Here is a 14047-nt window from a genome sequence, read left to right as displayed (position 1 = left end):
TTGCCGATATTTTCATTCTTGTAAGTATCAGACCTCTTCCATGTTGCTTCTGATTAGTGTTAATAGAGTACGGTTGCCCAGAAGTACCCAGTAGTAATCACCACCACAACCACCCCATATTGTAGATACAGTATTACATCTACCTGATGTCACGGCTGCGGTGATTGAATCACAATTTTTTAATATCATTCTTAACGTCGGAGATGGAATTTCCAACGAATCAGTGAGCTGTTTCTGGTTAAGATTACCGTTTTCATCGTGCTTTCGCAAAATGTCTCATTTATCCGATAAGGAAAACGCTTTTCATTTCACACTCATAATCGCTATTTTGCTGCTTTACGTCGCACCGACACAGATAGGTCTTATAACTCATAATCGCAGGCAAGTTTCAATACACTCAACACAACTGAAAGACAGAACTGTCCAGGTAAACCAGTAAGGGATGTAATAAGAAAGTTTCTTCTCTCACTTCCTCATCCATGATATCTACATTGTAATAACTTGTTCCAAGAAATCCTAAACTGGCCGAACAAAGCACTTTATACCCGGGATAGCGTAATAAATAGGATAATCTTATTGAGGTTTTACAGCTGCCTCTGTGGATCCGTGGTAGAGTGTCGGCCTCCTGATCCCAAGATAGCGGGTTCAAACCCGGCAGAGGTAGTCGGATTTTTGAAGAGCGGAAAAAAGTCCATTCGACACTCCATGTCGTACGATGTCGGCATGTAAAAGAACTCTGGTGATACATTTGGTATTTACCCGACAAAATTAATTAAATCTCAGCCATAGACTCCCAAGAGAGATCCGGTTTACTCTAGGTCCGCTAGATGGCAGACAGAGTAAACCGGAACGTCGAAATTGACGAGCAGACAGCCAGATGGCGTCAAATCGAAATGTCTGCAAACGGTAGCTGAGGCCATACGATGATGATGATGATGATTATTATTATTATTATTATTATTATTATTATTATTATTATTATTATTATTATTATTATTATTATTATTGTACCGGGCGGTACACCTCCACACCGCTAATTCAAAATGTGCGCCAGTTGAAACTCCTCTGTTGGAGGAAGTCTGAACTTTATCTACGCTATTAATTCTCTACTTTCTCTGAAGATGTCACCACATGGAAAACTTTGAGTTTTTGAACTGTGTCATTTGTGATGTGTTTTTGTTTCGCTTGAAGTAAGAAGTGTGAACTTTCTCTTCTAGAGGACACTACTGAAGATCAACAATAGTGCAACCTAGTGCGAAGTCAAAGAACTATTTTGTTGGAGAAATTTTTATTTCAAATGTTTGTTCTTTGCTAAATTTCTTTCTGTTATTGTTTAAGTTGGCTGTATACCCCTCTTTTTCCCCTTGTTTTAGATTTATCCAATCCCGAATTTCTTTGAGTTTTTTCTCGACCAATCCGATGTATCTTCCCCCTACTTGGATATGTTTCTGTACCCTAGCCAATAAAGAATGTGCGGGAGGGTGTTTTCATTCCCCTAACGCCTAGAAACTTCTGCGAGAGGATATAAACTGCTGATTTTAGGGTCTCCGGGCCACTTCTGTTCCATCTTTCAGTGTATTAAGTACATAGCAGGAGGCGGGAAGCGCCTCTTTCCTCGGCAGCGGTCAACAACAAGGTAATGGCCGATTAATAACTTCTTTCTTTGCTAGCTCAGCAGTTTAACTCTCGGGGCGGGTTCTAAGCTTTCCACCATGTAACCGTTTCCTAAATGTAACTACTCTTTTCATTTATTCTCTTTTAAAGCTACATACTGGGATAGAGAGTGCTAACCCTCTCGAGCTCCCACTCATATTGTTTTGAGGTGAACTTATTTTTCTCAACCTATTCTTCGATAACGTAAAACAAATTGTTCTCTTCTTAAGTCATCTCTTTAGTATGGGATTAGCCCTTGTATTAACGGCCTAGTGCCAAGTAGGTCTTAATCAAAGTGTATTAGGAGTGCAAGTTCGCCTCCTCTCAAATTGTTATTTTAGAGGTCATTTAATTAACCTGCTTTTCATTTAATAGACCTCAGTAGATTGGGTATTTTACCCCTGTGTTTATGTCCGTTGAGGACAACTTGAAGGTGGAGTTTGGTGTGGCCTGGGAGAGGCTTAAATTTGAGAGCGAGTGGCTCTTTTGTAAATTGAGTGTTGTACGCCTCGTGGAGGCTTTTCAGTGTAATTTGGAGCAAGGGCTCCTAGGCATGAATGGGGTTTTCTGCCCCTCTGTTGAAACTTGTGTTTGGGGTAAAACTGAGCTGATTGCCCAAGCAGTGTTAAGTCAGGGCGCGAAGCCCAAATTCTGTAAATATTGTAACTACCCTTTTGATTTGCTACTTTGTACCTGCCATGCTTGTTATTTCTTTGTTTTTGAAAAGAAAATATAACCTTGTTAAATTTTACATTAACTTTGATTCCGTAGTTTGAGACCCGTTCACGCCCGCACCTTCTTTCACGCATAACTACCACAGATATCTCCGTAACAATTATTATTATTATTATTATTGAGGTTTTACTGCATATTACGTCGTAAAACAAAAAATACGTATTTCTTTATTTTTAAATGAGGTTCCAAATACCAAATTTCACGTCTGTAACATCTTCAGTTTTTGAGAAACCATTTTTCCTCCTAATTAGAGTTATTAGATGAGTGTTGCGCAGTTGTACTTCCTCTTAAACAATAATCACTACCACCACCTCTAAAATATATATCCCCCTATGGGTGAGGATAGAATAAGGCCCACGGTATCCCCTGCCTGTCGTAATTGTTCCTGTGGAGTTGGGGGTAGTAGAACAACACCCACGGTATCCCCTGCGTTTCGTAAGAGGCGACTGAAAGAGGCTCCAGGAGCTCTCAATTTGGGTGCATGGGTTGGCAACCACGGGGCCCTTAGCTGAGTCCTGGCATTGCTTCCACTTGTGTCAGGCTAATTTTAATCACATGTCTGACCTCCGATGGTCAACTCTTGTCCTTTTCCGACCCCGAGGCTATTAAGAAGATTCAAGGGCTAGAGAGTCTTATTTTCTCGCCCTTCATGGCTCAAAACGTAGTCACCTCAAACCAAGATGAGGGTGAGCTCGAGAGGGTAATTCACTCTCTATCCCCGATTTACAATTAAAGGGTTTACGAAGTTTTTACATTAGCCGAAAGATGGTTTAAATTTTAGAAAAGTAGTTTATATAGTTAACGATTCGGACCATTCCCTCGGATTAAACTGCGGAGGTAGCAAGAAAGACTAAAGTTATGTGGCCATTACCTTGTAGATGTTCTAGCTGCCGACGAAACAGGCCGCCCGCCTCCTGCTTACACACACACACACACACACACACACACACACACACACACACACACACACACAGATAGACGTCGATCAAATGGCCAAGAAACGTGAAAAGCCGCAGTTTATAAACCCTCAGGGAAGGTTCGAGATCATTCAAGACTAAACTAGCCACACCCTCTCAACTGTATTGGTTTAGTTGAGAAGTAACACTCAAAATCGAACAAGAAGCCTGTGAAAGGTTGAAAATGAATCATAGAAAATTTTCATTGGCCAGATTCAAAACTGGCGGAAAGGAAAAGGAAATACTGCCAACCCAAAAATAAATGAACATCAATCAGTTACAAAAACCTAGAAATACAAGACATTTAAATTATAACTTCTTTCACTTTGCACCAGGGTGCATGATGATAGTTTTTTGGTAGTGTCATCTGTGGAGAAATGTCCAAACTTCTTGATGTATAGCAAACAAAACTAGGAGAAATTCAGCCATTTTATGAAACTTGGCAATAACAAAATTATTGATGGTTATGAATTTCATGTTTTTGGTCCGTATTGAACAATATATAAGTAATAATAATAATAATAACTTAAATGTTTCCACCTTTTCAATACAATATATTCACAAAATTACAAAATTATACGGTACTAGTTTCGACCCATCTAGGGGTCATCATCAGCCGTATTGGATCAAAGATCATTTGTGGCGAAATCCTAAGACAATATTATTTTAAAGAATAACAAGTGAAATGAGATGTTATGGTAATAGTTAATAATACAAGCTGACAAAGGCAATGCAACAGTTATCATGGATAAAAAAGTATATATTGAAAAAACAAAAAACTTTTTCACAGACAGCTCATTTTCCATAATCAAAAAAGACCCCACCCAAAAAATTCAAAAACTACTTAAACAAACTCTTAAAAACACTTCATTTTTATTTACCGAACAGGAAAAATCCAAACTCATACATATGAACCCAGGACTCCCCACTGCTAAAGCTCTTCCCAAAATTCACAAAACCGGAATTCCCATCCGGCCAATTATCAACTATAGACCGAGCCCCTTATACAGAATATCACAATTCATCCAATGTTTCTTAAGAAAAAATTATCAATTCTTATCCAAAAAGTCTATTAAAAACACATCTGAGCTAGTAGAAAAACTAAACAAGTTCAATTTGCAACCGGATCACTCCATCCACTCTTTCGATATTGTAAACATGTACCCAAGCATACAAGTATCAAAATTAATTCCGATAATTATAAACAATTTAAACAAAAACAGCCACTTAAGCAAACTAGAGATACAAGACTTTATCACAATATTAAAACTTATCATCGACAATAACTTCTTCACTTTTGACAATGTCATATATCAACAAAATGGTTTGGCAATGGGGTCACCGGCCTCAGGTATCTTAGCAGAAATATACCTGGACTTCCTCGAATACACCAAAATTGACAACGAATTCGAAAACATTCTCTTTTGGGCCAGATATGTCGACGATGTCTTTGTAATCATGAATGAGAAATCAATTAACGCACCCACCACCCTCTTAAGACTCAACAATATTGATCCTCATATCAAATTCACACTAGAATCCGAATCAAATCAAAAAATCAACTTTCTAGATTTAACCATCACTAGAAACTCAGATTCTTTCAGTTATAAAATTTTCAGAAAACCCACTCAAACAGCCTCCACCATTCGCCAAGATTCAGTGCACCCCCAGTCCCACAAACGAGCCACATACAACAGCCTAGTTCACCGAGCCTTCAGCATACCTATGTCCAATAAAGATCTAAAAAACGAACTCAACACAATCCGCGGAATCGCAAAATTCAACGGCTTCAGCAATCATTTTATAGAAAGGATAATCAATAAACACAAACATCGCCCAAAAACTACCCTCAAAAAAGAAATAACCAAACCTCTAACATTTTCCACCTTCACGTTCAACAATGATATCTACAAGTTAACCAACATCTTTAAGAAACAAGGCGTTAAAATAGCTTTCAAAACCAACAATAAGAACATGAATGTTTTATACAATACTTCACACATCAACAAGACCAGCAGTTTTTTAAAATCAGGAGTTTATAGGATCAAATGTACCACCTGTAAAAAAACCTACATCGGGCAAACCGGGAGAAACTTCATTATCAGATACCACGAGCACACTAACGCAATAAAATACAACAAGTTTTCAGCCATCGGCCAACACATAAAAAAAAAAAAAAAAAAAAAAAAAAAAAAGAAAAGATTCCTTGTATTATTAACTATTACCATAACATCTCATTTCACTTGTTATTCTTTAAAATAATATTGTCTTAGGATTTCGCCACAAATGATCTTTGATCCAATACGGCTGATGATGACCCCTAGATGGGTCGAAACTAGTACCGTATAATTTTGTAATTTTGTGAATATATTGTATTGAAAAGGTGGAAACATTTAAGTTATTATTATTATTATTACTTAATAACAAAATTACCCAATATTTTAGTGGTGACATCTTCAGATTAAAGTTCCAAGTTGGTGTAGTTTCAGTTTCGCTGTTTTACCAATAGAGGAGTTCATTTAGGCGCTGAATTTCAATGCGCGGCGTTGGGGTGTACCTCCCGGTACAATAATAATAATAATAATAATAATAATAATTTTATTGAATAATGTTTACTGGGTGAGCCTCCGTAGCTCAGACGGCAGCGCGTCGGCCTCTCACCACTGGATACCGTGGCTCAAATCCCGGTCACTCCATGTGAGATTTGTGCTGGACAAAGCGGAGGCGCGACAGGTTTTTCTCCGGGTACTCTGGTTTTCCCTGTCATCTTTCATTCCAGCAACACTCTCCATTCTCATTTCATAGCATCTATCAGTCATTACTAAATCACTTTGGGAGTGGCGACCCCATCGTACTAATAGCCTATATCTGCTTCATTCATTCCATTCCTGACCCGGTCAATGACTGGAACACAGGTTGTAGGTTTCCGGTTTCCAATGTTTACTGGCTTTACGTCCTACTAACTACTTTTACGGTTTTCGGAGACGCCGAGATGCCGGAATTTAGTCCAGCAGGAATTCTTTTACGTGCCAGTAAATCTACCGACACGGGACTGACGTATGTGAGCTCCTTCAAATACCATCGGACTGAGCCTACCAAGTTGGGATCAGAAGGCCAGCGCCTCGCCATATCTTAATGAGAACATAGTCCGACTCGTTGGCTGAACGGTCAGCATACTGGCCTTCGGTTCAGAGGGTCCCGGGTTCGATTCCCGGCCGGGTCGGGGATTTTAACCTTAATTGGTTAATTCCTACGGCTCGGGGGCTGGGTGTATGTGTTGTCTTCATCATCATTTCATCCTCATCACGACGTGCAGGTCGCCTACGGGGGTCAAATAGAAAGACCTGCAACTGGCGAGCCGAACCCGTCCTGGGATATCCCGGCACTAAAAGCCATACGACATTTCACATTTCAATGAGAACACAAACTTGTATGGGTTTTCTACGCATGAATAACAAATCGTTTAAGAAAGTCTACTGTACTCATAAAGCACTCACAAATTTAAGATATATTTTAATTAGTATTTTACATCATAAAAATAAATTGTAATTTTCTGCAAATGTGGATATTGCAAATGTGTACAAATCCTATTTAAACATTTCGAACAATCACTTATTTCCACTGTTGTAAAAATGTAATGCTAACTGAAGTACTCAAAGTTTTTCTCGTTGACTGGTCATGATCTCGACTCGCAAAGTCGCAACAATGCATGTTGTTACACAACACAATAATTATTTCTCTCCGAGCTCAATAGTTGCAGTCGCTTAAATGCGGCCAGTATCCAGTATCTGGGAACCCCACTGTCGGCAGCCCTGAAGATGGTTTTCTGTGTTTTCCCATTTTCACACCATGCAAATGCTGTACCTTAATTAAGGCCACGGCCGCTTCCTTCCCAATCCCAGCCCTTTCCTCTTGAAAAAAAAAAAAAATCATCGAATCCTTCACGCGTGTACATAATGACAAAATTCACGATTCTTTTTCTTACAAAATTTGTGGTAAAATAGAATTTTTAATCCAGTCTAGAAAATATGGGAAAATTGGCTTCCGTGAAAGGTTTAACAGGGACGCGGCACATCTTCCTTAAATATAAGGTTATCCCTTAAAATACGGGACATGGCAACTCGGCGATCAAGGTGGAATGTTTAACATAATCGATAAAATGGAAGCCGTTTTTCACTCAATATACTGTTATCGCGAAGCATTGTGGCAAATGGACCAGCAAAATTCCGCATTTGGACAGTCTTAAGAGCTTGAGTAGCTATATGATACTGCTACGAGTATATATATATTTATGCAGTCTATGGAGTATTTCCTTCCTAGAATTCATAAGGAAGAAATTAACGTTCCACTTAGAGGCAAAAGATCTCTATAGGTCGACGCCCTGAACAAATAGCATTTTTTTTAAACGTTCCACTTCCGACAAGGAACAGCTGATGAGAGCAGACAGAAAATCATATACAGTACGAGAAACTTTCACTTACTCTCGTTGTCGCTTGATTTAGCGGCCAGTAGAACGTACAGTATATGGCGACGCAAGCACATACGAGTAGACCTCACATTGGACTGAACACACCGTTCGCGTCTGATATATACAAATCAAATGGGGACGAACCTTTAATGAAAGCCCCATATTCTATATGACAACGAAAGCTCTTTGAATTTATGATCGCTCACATATAATACGAGCAAAGAATGAATAAAAGATATACTAGAATAACTAACAGGCTATCCATCCGAGTGCCAGTGACCAGTGATATTATTTCGATGCGCCCAATACAGCAGAATAAATTAATACCGATATAGGTTTAATGAGCAGCTGCGTGACCATGTCGACAGTGGAAAATACGATTCTATAGTTCCCACTAACACACAACACTAGGCCATTCAATAGAAACAGGCAAGGATGTGACAGGAGAACGTGCTTACTGTTTTAAGGCAGTATACAAATACGCCACCACTCTCGTGTCAGCAGATTTACCAGCAAATAAAGAACTCTTGAGTGTCAACACTCTGCCACCTTGGCGTCTCCGAAAACCGCAAAAGTAACTAAGTGCGCGTAAAACCAACAATATAATAAATATGAGTATAATAACCAGGACTTGAATTTCTACATAAATACTTTTTTTCATTAGCTACAATTAACATTTTGTCATATCTGGAGTAATATCCCATATTTCCAGGTAAAGTAGGGGCGACCGGGGCAAGTTGACGATGCTAAGCTTTGGGAGGTCGTATGTTAAACACGATTATTCAAAATCATTTTTATTCACACTTAATGCATACATTGCACTATACTCTGTTATATTATGACCTTATAATTACACTCTTGAACGATGTTCCAAAGTAATTAAATAAAATTCATAACTTCAGCAAATTCTCCATCTTGCCCCAGTGGCGGGGCAAGTTGACGAACCTGTCGGGGAGGATAACGAAAAATCCAAACCTATTCTAAACTACACCAAACTGTAATATAGCTTGAAATGGTATTTAGTATACACATATGGACAATGTCACTATAAACATCACTTTCATGGTTATATATTTCTATAGTTCGGCACTTCAATATCAAAGTTTTAAGATCTCCTTTGATTATAGAGAATTTAACAGTAATCACACACAAAAACTCCTCCATAACTAGAACAATTCTCATGCCACCATTCACTACATCTACTACACTGAATCCAGTCTTCTTCCGGGGGATCTACATAAGTTACACTGCACACAGGGCACTCAAATCTGTTCCTGTCCTTAGGAAACAATGTAGATGAGAAAAGAGGGCCCTTTGCTGCCAGTTTCTTCTTCTTTCTTTCCATTTCCTTAGTTTCTTTGCTTCTCTTTTCTTCTTCTCTTCGTAATAATATGTCTTATGTAGGGGTACTTGTTATGACTGATGCTGATCCAGCTTGCCTTTTCCTGGTCGTTGATCTCTGAGCTTTTGGCAAAGGCATTAGGTCATAGATGGAAGTGCTCTTAGAGGACTTCAATTGATTTTCTTCGTCCTGCCGAGAAGAAGGTCCTGGTTGCGGTGTAGGCAATGCTGCTTCTTGCTTTGAGTTGTCATTTTCTGTTGAGATTGTAAGATCTGGCGAGTGAGTGGATGGATGGATCAGATTCTGTGGAAGGCACTGGTTCTTCTGGTAAATCTCTCTCTATCGTAGCTGCGGGAGCATAGTCGCCTTCATCAAATACTTGTGGGTTGAATGGCTCTATTCCAGTTGCTTCGAAACCTTTTATGGAATTGTTTACAGTCGCTGTTTTTGTGTAGGCTCCAGAAAAAACTCTTGCAATGTTTCGATCATTTATCTGATGTCCAGGATGAGACACCAGATAATTGTCACAAGCCTGCGAGTAAGCCGTCTTCAGGGGTCCAAAGAACGACACATCAAGTAGCTGCAGCCTGTGGGACGTATATGGTGGCAATCCAATCATGACGATTCCTTTTTCCCGACAAAAATTGACTGCCTGTAAAGAAATGTGTGAACTATGGTTGTCCACAATCAGTAAAACAGGATCACTTTTACTGGGCTTTATATGATTCACAAAATGTTGTTAATAAACAACAAACAGATCACTATTCATCCATCCTGTTTCATTTGCATGTCCAACTGATACAGGAGGAAGACCACTCAGTAGCTCTGGTTTCATCCTTTTTCTTGGAAAAATCAAAAATGGTGGGACATACTGTCCACTGGCACTCATGGCGCAAACTAGAGTGATATTTCTGCCCCTGTCTGTGGACGTAATTTTAGCTACACGTCTAGTGCCTTTTGAAGAGATTACTTTTGGCTGTCTACGTATTTTATATATGTGAGGAAAACTTGCATATCATTACATAATTTAATTATTTTTTTAAAAATATGCTTCATATTGTATGTCAAAGAATCATTTAATTTTACTGGCAACAATAATTAAAAAGCTAGATTTTGGTGTTTCTAAGAAATGTGGAAACACGTTCTGCTCTATGCATATTTCTTGCAGGCTTTAGCCTCGTCACTCAACCCTCTGAAACCCATACCAAAGGTGTGCAATAACTATTTAAGTTAACTGTAGGTCTCTTTTAAAAAACGTAACTTAAACTTTCTTTGGCTTATCCCAACTATTTATGAGGTCCTTGGAGCCATCCAAGCTCATATTGGCTTTGGCCGGGGGTCAAAGAACGGATGCCCTTCCTGACGCCACGTGATTCTTGAGATGAAATTGTCGCGACTGGGATTCGAACCTCAGCCTTCTGGGCGGAATACCAGCAGCTAAGCCACTGAGTTAATTTCAACCCCCTAATTGTACTCCTTTTATAAGTATAAAAATATCGAACGGTCAAACTTCTTCCTTTATCCTCTTTTAGAGTCAGGAGGGGTTCGTTATTGAGGGCTATGATTTACAGTATATGTAATAAAATGAACCAAATATGTACATTCATATGGCTAAACATTCTCAAAATATTGAGCCCGTTGCATTTTCGGACGTGTTCCAAAATGGCGCCACTCAGACCCAAGAGAGTATACAAGAAAGTCTTGACATCTGAATACAATAGGAGGCCATGATTATCATAAAATTCTTCCGGGCTGTTATGCCGTGGTCCACTCCTCTCGCTTCTCCCAGACGTTTCGACTACTGCTGCGGTAGTCATCATCTGTGGCGTCGTGTAGATACGCTCTCCTGTATCCCGCAGTCGCCAGCGATATTGACACCGGCCGTGAAAGCCTTCATACTTTAAAGGCCATGATTAACTTGGAACGACTACTTTTCAAAGGCGGTGCAGAACAGAGCAATGTCAGGGGAAGTGTTTCAAAAAAAAAAAAAAACAAGTAAAATAATAGAGATTATTGAAAAACTTACTTGAAAAACTGAACTCGAGAAGAGAGGAAGCAAATTGCTGTTGCTGCGTCGAAGAAAGGAAATTGTAAAAATTACGGCAGAAGTTTTTTGAAGAATAACTATTATAATTTATGAGAAGACGGCAAAATACCTGCAGAAACACTCTGGAAAATATAGATACAGCGGGATATACGAGAATTTATTTAAATACGTACACTGATAGACCCGAGGCGCAAGATCAGCGATACATCGGAAATCATTAATTGGAAGTCGTAAAAGAAGAAAAGGATTGGAGAGAATTACTCCGTCAGAAGAAAAATCAAGGAAGGAATAATATTTTTAGAAAACAAATTTAAAATTGAAGATTTTCGTAAGATACGACGGAAGATCTTACGCAGATTTAGAGAATTGGTTAACTACAACACAAGAGAAGATTAATAGAATAATTTAAAAAGAAATATTACTCTAAGAAAAACTTAAAATGAACATTTACTTGTCGACATTATTTAATTATATTGGCAGTTATTCCGAGAAGAAGATGACTTGCTAAGCATCCAGATGGACCAACCTGGAGGGAGATATCATCCAACCAGCTGAACCTACCTAAGATGAGACGAGGAATCCAACCGAACCTCGAACCATGGCCAATGAACCAGCAATGTGACGAGCAGCAGGAGGAGAGCAACTGACAGCTGGTATGATAAAAGACGAGCTAAGGTAAATCCGGGACAGATGCCGCTCCGGTAGAGATGCCGCATACACTGTAGCTAAAGGTTCCCATCGTTACAGCTAGATGGCAATATGTGTGGTTTTTCAGTTTCTAAGGAAGAACTACTGTCTGCGAGTGTGACGAAATTTGCTCGTATATTACGCTAATTATAGCCGATATCTTGAGGCGAGTACACGTTTCCTCCTGACAAAGTTTTTCCGTGTGTTAATTTATTGTATATTAAGTTGGCTTCAAATGCTTAAATCAGACGTTTTTAGTACAGTAGACGTCAGAAGCATAACTGTAGTTGAGAGTAAGCTAATTTTGGGCCATGATAGCCTTGAGGTATGACAACAGGAGGGTGCGGCGTCGCTCCCTGATAGTTGGGAGAGTTGCCGCACAACAATCCGGGTGAGATGCCTCATTGCTATCAGATTCTACAAGCGATCTGGAAACATTCAATACTATTCAGAGTGTACTGGTATTTTATTCGAATATTTTATCGTCTCACAATTTTTAATATACATAATCTATTTTACTGATTTCATTGGTAACATTATTTTATTATATAAAATTATATTATTTTCAGAAATAAAAATTTGCGACATGCCTGCTCAGTATAAAAGTAAGGGCACTGTTAAAAGACCTCAATAGACAGAGGAAAATTTAAGAGAGGCTGTTAGAAGACTGAAAGCCAAGGAAATACTGATCAGGGAGGCAGAATCATACTACAGAATAATGACGGAACGAACAATGAAACTTAGAATGCAGTCAGGAAATCTGGGAAAAGGCTCTCTGGGTCCAGCAGGTACAGCTACTTCAATAATCACCGAAGTTAAACTGATATTCAAAAAAGGATGACTGTATCTAGTGTTTGAGTTACAAACAGTGGCTGCATGAATCTTGCTCCACATATAACGACTGTTGCAGCAAGATTGCTAGAGAACAAAGTTTTAAGAAACAATCTGTAAAAACTTGTACGAGGATAAACATCAGTTTTTGATTTAAGAATCCTGCCTTAGACATGTTTTCAAATTACTGTGTCAGGACAGAATTATATTCATTATGATTTTGATGTTTCCTTTATATAACACGACGGCCCCGTGGTGTAGGGATAGCGTGCCTGCCTCTCACCCGGAGGTCCCGGGTTCGATTTCCGGCCAGGTAAGGGAATTTTCTCTTGACCTGAGGGCTGGTTCGAGGTCCACCCAGTCTACGTGATTAGAATTGAGTTATCTGACGGTGAGATGGCGGCCCCGGTCTCGAAAGCCCAGAATAACGGCCGAGAGGATGCGTCGTGCTGACCACACGCTCCTCGTAATCTGCAGGCCTTCGGGCTGAGCAGCGGTCGCTGGGCAGGCCTGAGCCCTTTCAAGGGCCTTAAGTGCCGTGGGATTTTTTATATAACACAGTGAAGAATCCATTGCACATGCACATTCATAGTAAATCGAAATTCATGATTAATTTAATGTTGTAAATTTTCAGATAGATTCTTTTACCATTGAATGATTATATTATGTGGATATAATTGTCTTGTAGTACGTTCTAGTGTTCGGTTATATTAAAGTTGAAGAAATTGGCTTAAATTTGATTTTGTCATTAATTATTTTACTTGCGGCATCTCTCCCGAGCAAAGTCGGTATCTATACCGGGATCCAGGGAGAGACGCCGCAGATGCAACAATTCCTTTGTTCCCTCCTTTCTCCCATTTACTTTCAATTGCCAATATTTTGTTCATCCCTGATCAAATGTACATGTTTTCAAATTATGCTCGATGAATTTGCAACAATTTTTAAAGTAAATATACCGAGATATAACAAAAGGCATAAAAAGTGCGGCAACTCTCCCGGAATTACCCTATGTGTTTGCCATAAGTATTATAATTCTTAATTTAGCTAGGCATATGCATTAGAATAGAGTATTCTAAGTGTGAAATATTTAAGAGTGCAAGTGAAACAGTGAAGTGAAGTGCGTTACATTTAAGCTGCTAATGCTATATTAAGTTTGTGTAGGCTATGCATGACATAAGTGAATTACTAAGGTAATTGAGAATACGAGTAGGAAGAAAAGTTATCTAACAGCTGAGTGTAAAGATTATCGTAATGGTGAATAATATCTACGGATCTGGCGAAACCATTCGGTCAACGATTACGTCACAGGTGGATCGCATGAGAGGAAG

General features: G+C 39.1%; 1 protein-coding gene across 2 annotated transcripts in view; it reads right to left on the bottom strand.

Annotated features, from left to right (window-relative positions):
• dos (daughter of sevenless) overlaps positions 1-14047 on the bottom strand; it is a 317510-nt gene that overhangs the window by 148456 nt on the left and 155007 nt on the right. The gene's annotated exons all lie outside the window — the stretch shown is intronic.

The sequence above is a fragment of the Anabrus simplex genome, chromosome 3 (assembly GCF_040414725.1).
Source record: "Anabrus simplex isolate iqAnaSimp1 chromosome 3, ASM4041472v1, whole genome shotgun sequence".
In the NCBI taxonomy this organism is placed as follows: domain Eukaryota; kingdom Metazoa; phylum Arthropoda; class Insecta; order Orthoptera; family Tettigoniidae; genus Anabrus; species Anabrus simplex.
This window is presented reverse-complemented; position numbering and strand designations above follow the sequence as displayed.